We start from the raw sequence: 9,060 nt of genomic DNA on the forward strand, positions 1-9,060 counted from the left end.
GCGCCTGGCCAGCTCCGCCGCCGCCGTGACACCCCGCGGCGGTCTATCGCCCCACACTCCCATTCTCCTCGCCAGCTGCGGGAGACTGCTCTCCCCTCCTCCTTCTCCTCCTCCTCCTCGGATTGCCTTCCCCTCCTTCGCTCGCCCTCCCTCCCCCACTCCCGCGCAGTCCGCCCTCCTCCCCGCCCTCCCCCTCCCGCAACCTACTGGCGGTGGCGACCTGGCCCCGGCGCGCCCCTGGACCGAGCGTTCTAGGGAACCGTGGGTCGGGCTGGGGTGGCGGTGATCGTCGCTGACCCGGAAGGAGCTTGGCTTGCTTAAAGGAGGGGAGGATTAGTGACAAAGCTAGTCTTTCCCATTCAATCCTGCGCTCCGAGGCGCGCCTAGTGTGCAACTGACGGAAGGGGGAAGGGTGAGTGTGTGCGTGTGTGTATGTGTGTTTAGGGAGGGGGTTTTGAGGGGATGGGTGAGTGTGGGGGGATAAGAGGTGGAAAGGGGTGTGTGTGTGTGATCGCGCGCGCGTGCGTTTGTGTGTGCTTAAGTGGGGGGGCGGGAGGGGGTTGGGCCGAGGGGGCATCAGTAAGGAAACGCCTGGAGACTCACCCTCAATAGATTTCTTAAAACCTAAAAGGAAAGCTGCAGCGTGGAAGAAAGGAAGTAGACACACAAGCTTTAGCTTCTTCTTTGCAGGAAGGCAGCAATATTTTTAAGGAAGAAGAACCTCTTTTTTGCGGATCCACGTTGTTACTGAGGTGTCTCTGCATGTGTGCACCCCCTCCCCCCAGAACACTGTGCACTTCGGTGTGGGGGCCGTTGTATTCCAGGAGCCCGGTGTGCTGACACCTCGATGTGTGGGTAGCTGTGCAGAATGAATCACAGATATCAGAGATGGAAAACACCTGTTACGGTTGGTCACCAGGCTTGGTGTGTACACAGCCTAAGTTTCCATTTGCAGAACAGCTCCTTGTCCTTCCTCAGCAACTACTTAATCCTCTAGTCATTCTTCCAGTCAGTCCTGAGTGTCAGCTGTATGCTGGGAATTCACTAATGCCAAGGGAAGTCTAAGATAAGGGGCTGTCCTCCTCTCAACGAACCCCCATCTACAGGGGGCAGTTCACCAGCCCCAGTCGCTCTCCAAGGAAGGGTTGGTAAGTATCACCAGGGAGGAGCAGAAAGTGTGTGTGGGCCCAGAGGAGAAAGGGAGTGTTTGTGGGTTTTCGATTAGTGATGGAGCAGGTTGTATGGAAGAAATAGGATTTGAGGGCCTTGAAGAACAGGTGGGATTTGGGTATGAGGAAACAAAGGGAACCAGAGTGAGGAACTGGAGAGAAAGTCATGATGTTCCGCTTCTTGGGTGTGTTTAGGGCTAGCATTTTGGTTTTTTTGGCCTAAACAGAAATAGTGGGAAATGATTGGGTTAGCTTAAGGAGACATTCAGATGAAGAGTTTAGATTTGATTTTGTCAGCACTCGAGAAGGCTGACCTAGTTTTTTAGTGCTCCCTCCTCCTTTATGATAATAAGAAAAAAATTTTTTTTTCCTGAGCAGTGGTTTTCAAATTGTGGTTTCCAGACCTGCAGCATCAGTATTGCCTGGAAGGAAAAAAAAAAAAAAAAAAGCCCTTAGAAATGCAAATTCAGGGTCCTCCTCCAGACTTCTAAAATCCAACTCTAGATCCAGCAGCCTATACACGTGCCCCATTGGTTCAGATGCACACTCAAGAATTTGAGAGACCCTGCTCCAAAGCCCTGCGACTCAAGTGCAGGGCCTGGCCCCTTAGCCACAGCATCACCCAGGAGCCTATTAAAAATGCAGAATCTACAAAATAACAGACCTACTGACCCAGAATCTGCATTTCAACAAGATCACTGGGTGATTCACAAGCCTGTTAGAATGTGATCAGTACTGCTCTAGAGGATTTGAAGTACAGGAAATATAATATAGGGACCCTCAGCCTGTACCATTACCCAGACACTGTTAATATTTGGATATAATTCCTACTGGCTGTTTTCCATACATCTGTATTTGAGCAGTGTTTTAACAAACTTGGGTGGTTTGGTAGATATGTGTCATTTGTCTCCTGTTCTTTTTACTTTAAATTATATGTGATTAAACAGTCTTTCAATGCCTCATTTTAATATTATGAAAGATTCATTATGTTTGTATCATTGTCTACTTAACCATTTTTGTATAGTCAGACAGGTTGATTCCAACTGTGTGTTATTATAAAGCAACACTGAGATAATAAAAATACTAGATGCTAATTATATATAATGTTTACTTTGTGCTAGGTTAAGGGCTAAGCTCTTTATATGTAATACTTCATTTAACTCTCATAACTACCTGGTGAAATAGGCACTGTGATTTACCCCTATTTTGGACCCCAAGTCACAGAGACTTGCTCAAGTTCACACTGCTAATCAGGAGGAGAACTATGATTTAAATCCAAATAATCTAACTCCACAAGCTATGTCTTAACTATATTTGTATTAAAATTGTCTCAGAATTTATTTTTCCTTTTAAGAAATTACATATCAATTAAAAAATGTATTGAAATATAGTGTCAATTTGCTTTTTAGAAGTTTGCTAACATAAGTGCCTGACAGTTTTTCCTTGCCAACACTGGGGGGTTAAACTTTAAAAAGAGTATTTTCTAATTTGATAAATGAGGATTGTATGTTGAATAAAATGGATTAAGATCATTTACAAGAGTGAACATTTTTCACACACGTAGTGGCCGTTTATATATTACTGAGGGTTTTTTATTTGGACACAGTCTTAATGTACTAAATTACACCTTATATGTTACAGCACTTTTAATAACTTTAATCTCACTTAATCCTCACACTAGCCTCAAAGAAGGAAAATGATTCTGTATTCATAGTGAGTTTGCAGTGGTTTTGACAAGTGAGACATCATTTTAACTCAGTGGTTGAGCAACTTTGGATTCAGACAGGTGTGGTGTAGAATTCTTCATTTGCTGCTTCCTGATTAAGTTATTCAACTTTTGAAAACTTCAAGTTTCCTTACTCCTGAATTGAGGATACTACTTTTTTCAAAGGGTCATCATAAAGTCACATTGACAGTGCTCCACAGATGGTAACTTCCAGGAATTTTTGGGAAATCCTGTCATTACTGAATCTTGTAATGATTTTATGGCCAACTTTTCTTACTCATATTATTTTCTTTTAAAAAATATTTATTTATTTATGCCTACAATAACAGGGGTGTAGACCAGAGGTGAGGAGGAGGGAGAGGAGAGGGTTCACCAGAGACAGTGGGCAGCGGAGCAGGCAGATCTACTGAAATACACTGCTGAGTAGAGCAGCCGGTGACAGGAGAGGTCTGCTGTGCCATGTGGGTCAGCTCTCTAGCCTGCTGCAGCGGCTGCGGATAGCTTGATAGCACTGTCTTTTTTTTTTTTTTTAATAATATAATAGTTTATTTTTACATCATTTTGTGCATTTTTCCACCTCGGTTGTAATCCCCGTGGGCTTCCCATCACCAAATCACCCGTGGATAGCACTGTCTTTAACCCCTGCCTGTGCCACCAGGGGTGTCACAAATTCATACTTTTTTCTATTTCATGTTATTTCTACTTCATGTTATTTTTAATTTAAGATATTGTGTCCATCAGAGCAAAGAGAAGAAATTGGGGATTGGGTGAGGTGGGTCTTTAGCATTACCTTTCCACTCAGGTAAGGAAGGTTGCTGATGGCAAATATGGGACTAAGATCCAACCTGGGATTTGTCTATTGTCAGAGATTAGATGAGAGTTGGGTCATGACAGACAGAACTACTTAAAGGTGAGAAATATTGATGTGCCAAATTGATTTTTGTTTTTTTCCACTGTGTCTTGGCTTCATGGTACACTATTTCCTTCTTAGATTTTGGGCTGAGGAAAGGGATGTGAGAGATGTAACCCACATGTAATCTGCAACAGTGGTGCTATTTTGTGTAGGAATTGGAGCTTGATATTAGCTCTGATGGATAGCATGAGTGAAGAAATATTATGAGCCAGGCGGGAAGAGGGAGATGGAGTGAGAGAAGACTTACTATGCCCATCTGTCTTGCTCAACAGAGCTGCGCGTGTATCTAGAACTGCTTTGTTTGCTTGTTAGTATACTTCTGCCTGTCTCAGCCACTCATTGGTAAATATGTGCTGATTTCCAAGAAATAGTGTCCTCCCTTCAGATGGAATTAAGTAAGTGCCAAAGAGAATGTCTCAAACATCTTTCCCTTAACTACTGACTCTATGTAGAAGCACTGTTTTAGGAAGTGAGCAAAGATCCAGAGGACAATTTGAGTGTGGATTTAGGATTTGGAAACTCAGTGCTTTTCAAACTTGTACACTGAATCCCCTGAGCTCACTAAAACCCAATTCCCTGCTTCCATGAATCTAGGGTGGGGCCCAAGGTTGTCCATTTCGAACAAGCTGCCAGGAGATTCTCATGCTGCTGATCCAGGGCCACATTTTCAGGAGCAAAAGGAAAGGGAAGTTCTACTTCTCCCCTCCTCTCCCTTCTTTGCCTTCTCCCAGTGAGGGCAGGTTCCAGGAGATGAATTCCCCCACCTTTTAACATGGACAGGACTATGCGCTTCTACCTCCATGCTTCCTCTTTCGTCCATGTAGCAGGAATAGGTTCACTAAGCCAGGCCTCCTCTTGGGATCTAGGCATCTTGTTTTTTCTTCTGCATATAGGTTATTGCTTCCATTGCTGGCGTGAGAAGATTTGGGTGGGTCTGTAATGAGGAAGGAAAGATTGCTATGGGCTTTTCTTTAGGTTGTTTGCTCCTTGTTTTTGTGGGAGAACTCTGCACTATGAAATTAGACATTTATTCAGGTGAATATAAAATGGTATTTTGATTTTTTAAAATCTGTTGATGGCCCTTGCATATATTGTTTCTTATGAAACTCACGGGGTACAAGGTGCTTGAACCACAATAGATTTCTAGTAGTTGTGATCCTAAAGCCCAACATCATCAAACCCCTCCCTTCATCCCTAATCGGCTCACACAGAACACTGGACACAGGGCCATGGATCCGATGAAAGGCCAAACCTGTAATAGTGCTTAGTGCTGAGATATGCTAGATTTCTTCTAGAAGATGTGTTATGTCTCTGGAAAGCACTTGGTGTGATACAGAGCAGAAGGTGCAGTGCTTCCGTCGGCTTTATGGCTCTTAGGCCCTGGGTCCTGCCCTGGTTTCTACTTCTGTGCGTCTCTGCTTTTGTCACTGCCTACTGGACTTGAAGACTGAAACCTCCTTTCTTTTCAGCTCACTCTGGAGCTAGTATATCCCTAAACAGATGGCGCGTACTGATTTTTCTCTTCCTTCAGTTCAGTTTTGAAGCTCAAGCAAACGACATATATTTGAACCTTTTTTATACGAATGTAAACTGTTTGGGTTTGACCACATGCCAGCCAAAGCTCCATCAGGGATATTTTCCTAGTTGCATTCAAATTCACAATTTACCTGAGAAAATTTTGTTCCCATCACCAGTTTTTATTGTTATTGTTAGTCATTCTTCAATCATTTCTCTATGGACAAGTGGGTGAATTTTAACTATTTCATGTCCAGATAAAGCATTGGCCATATGTGAGACTCACCACCCCCCTCCTTGCCCCTCCACCCACGCCAAGAACAAATTTCTCTATAATTCCAGATCGCAGTTCAGTCTGCCTAGGCTTGCTCTCTCCTATTGTTCTCTCTACCCTGTTATCCTCCAGGCTTCTTGGGTCCAGTATCAATTTTAGTCCTCCCTGGGACCTGATGTCAGTGATTTGGATCAGCAAGCATCCTTCTCTTAGATGAGTCTTCCTCCCTCTGTATGTGATCTGGTGGTGCTATCAATCAAGGTGCCTGAGACCTCCCTCTCTGCCCAACCCTTGCTAGCATCTTTCCCACACTTGACCAATCACCTCATTCCATTTCCCTGCCACAGATTGCTAGGTCCAGGAGAGGAGAACATGATCCAAGTAAAGACAATCAGAATTTTCCATGAGAATTATATACAGGTGCTGGGAGAGAAAGTTCTTTAACATACCATCGCATTTGCCATAAACCGTTGGTGATGCAGATTAACCCTGGTGTTTGTGGGAGGGGACTATATGGTAATATACCAGGACCTGGGGAATTTGAGAGGTTGGCTACCTCAAGAAAGAAATGGGTATTATGTTTTTATTGTACCTAAGTACTTGCTAGAGCTAACATTTGTGTCATATCAAAAGAAAAACAAAATGAGGTAAGCTGACCATTGATCACAATGTGTAGAAAGCACATGGATTTTATTACAAAGGTCAGAGGAAATTCAAGGCATTGAAAAGATTTTAGGAGTCAAGGCTCTTTAGGCTTTTGGCTTTTCTGTGTATATTTAACTTTCTAATTTTAAAATAGGAAAATATAATCAATGCATTTTAAAGATATTTAATACATCATTGGGTTCCGGAACAATGCTTTGTTCCACCACTGTGCAGATAAGAAGTTCTGTCAGTTGCTGCCTTATCGTCCATTGATTGTCCTCAGAGCGTGGTCATCGGACGCTTTGTCAAGTGTCAGTAGCAGAAGCTGGTGGTAGTGGTGCAGGCGGCAGTATCCAGTGCCTGGGGAGAGCAGGGCAGCATGCACCTGCATTGCTGATTTATTTACTGGCTTGATGGGAAGGTAGTATTCTGGCCTACGTGGCCCTGAGTCTAGCCTGGTGATTCTGTGATGTACCCCATAGTATTTGGGGGCAGTACTTTGCTTATTTTTTATGGGAAAATCTTTGAAAATGTATATGTAATGGATACTGAAGGTGCTATGCTAATATCAATCTCAGTTTAGATTGAAGTGAAAGTGAATGCATCAATCTGACCATGCATACAGGTTACTTTGAATCAGTTTTTTTTTTTTAAGCTTTATTTTTTCATGCATACAGAATTGCGGTACAGGCCAGAGGCACAGGGGCGGTGAAAGGACTCACCAGAGACAGTGGGGAGCAGAACAGGCAGATCGAGGAAGTACACTGCTGAGGGGAGCAGCGGGTGAGACAGAAGTGGTCTGCACACCAAATGGGTCACCTCTGGGACCAGGGATCAAACTTGCACTAAAAGGGCTGCAGCTCACTTGCAGTGCTCTGCTTTAACCCATTGCACCACCAGGGAGGGCCCTTGAATCAGTTTTTAATTGTGGCAAAATATACCAAACAAAAACATATACTCTCTTAATCACTTTTTATGGGTTCAATGGCATTAAATACATGCATATTGTTATACAACCATCTCCCAAATCCTTCTTATTTTGCAAAACTGAAACTCCATACTCACTAAACACTATCCCATTATTCCCTATAGCCTTTTTTTTTTTGTGGAAAAGCATAAAATTTAGCATCTTGACTATTTTAAATTGTATTGTTTGAAAGTTTCATTTTGAGGCCTCCCTGGTGGCACAAGGGGTTTAGTCTCAGTGCCATGATGCTACTCACAGCCTCAATGGCAAGAGTTCCAGGCTAACCCACATGGCACAGCAGACCACTCCTGTCTCACTCCTTGCTTCTCTCAGCAGTGCATTTCAATCAATCCACTTGTTCTTTCCCCACTATGTCTCTGGTGAATCCTGTCATCACCCTCACCTTGTACCTCTGGCCTACACCCCAGTTCTTGTATGTGTAAATAAATCTTTTTTAAAAAAGAAAGTTCCATTTTACAGAACTTTATCATCTTGCAAATTTGAAACTCTATACCCATTCAACAACTCATTTCTCTTCTGGTAACCAGTATTTCACTTTAGGTTTTCATGAGTTTGATTAAATACCTCATCTAATACTCAATAGTTTCTTTGAGGTTATATTTAATCACATGAGACATCTTAAAGTTATAGCATTTTATTTTACTCTGATAATAACTTAAGTTGTATGTACAAACTTCAGCTCTACCCTACCCCTTTCTATGATTGTTATCACAAATTACAACTACATATTGCATAGTTATGGACATAGATTTATAGTTGTCTTAATAGTTATGTTATTTAAATTATATGTGCCAAAATTACAGTCATAAATGTTACTATATTTGTTCATCTACTTACCTATCCTGGAGATTCTTATATTTTCACACTTCTTTATGTGTTATTGTTCTTTGATTTCAATTTGAGTGACTCTTTTTAGTAAATATTAAGTAGATAGTGGTAATAAACTCCCTCAATTTTTGTTTACATAGATAAGTTAATTGCCCTTAACTTTTGACGGGCAATTTTACTAAATACAAAATTCTTGATTGATAATTTTCCTGTAGCACTTTAAAAAATATCATATCCACATGTTCAGACCTGCAGTGTCTACTGAGAAATTTACTAAAAACCTTTTGGAAGACAGACAGAAACCTTCTATCTTACAAATTGCTTTTTTGTTGCAGCTTTTAAGATTCTCTCTTCCTTTTTGATTAGACAGTTTTAAATGTGTCTCAGTGTGATTCTCTTTTAACTTGTCCTAGTTAGTCTTTAAGATTCTTGAATCTGTATATTCAACTCTTTCCTTAGATTTAGGAAATTTGGGGTGTTATTTCCCCAAATAAGCTCTCAGCCTCTTTCCTCTCTCTTCTGGGAGTCCCTAGTATATGTATTCGTCCTTTTTTTTTTTTTTAATTCATACAGAACTGGGGTACAGGCCAGAGATGCAGGGGCGGTGAGAGGATTCACCAGAGACAGAGCGGGGAGCAGAACTGGCAGATCCACGAAGCACAGTGCTGAGGGGAGCAGCGGGCAAGTCACGAGAGGTCTGCTGCACCATGTGGATCACTTCTGAGGCGCGGCTGGAACTCATGCTGAAGTAAGTGGCTTTAGCGTCTTAGTGCTGTGCTTTAATCCACTGTGCCACCAGGGAGGGCATATGTTGGTCCTTTTAATGGTGTCCCATAAATGTTATGCTCTTTGTTCTTTTCTTCATATGTGTGTGTGTGTGTATGTGTGTGTGTGTGTGTATAAAACACACACATATTACTGCTCTGATTCAGTGATTTCAAATCATTAGTCTTCAGGTTCATTGATTCTTTTTTCTGCATTATCAGTTCTGATGTTGAACTC

Source organism: Condylura cristata, unplaced genomic scaffold (assembly GCF_000260355.1).
Source record: "Condylura cristata isolate star-nosed mole 26May11 unplaced genomic scaffold, ConCri1.0 scaffold00013, whole genome shotgun sequence".
In the NCBI taxonomy this organism is placed as follows: Eukaryota; Metazoa; Chordata; class Mammalia; order Eulipotyphla; family Talpidae; genus Condylura; species Condylura cristata.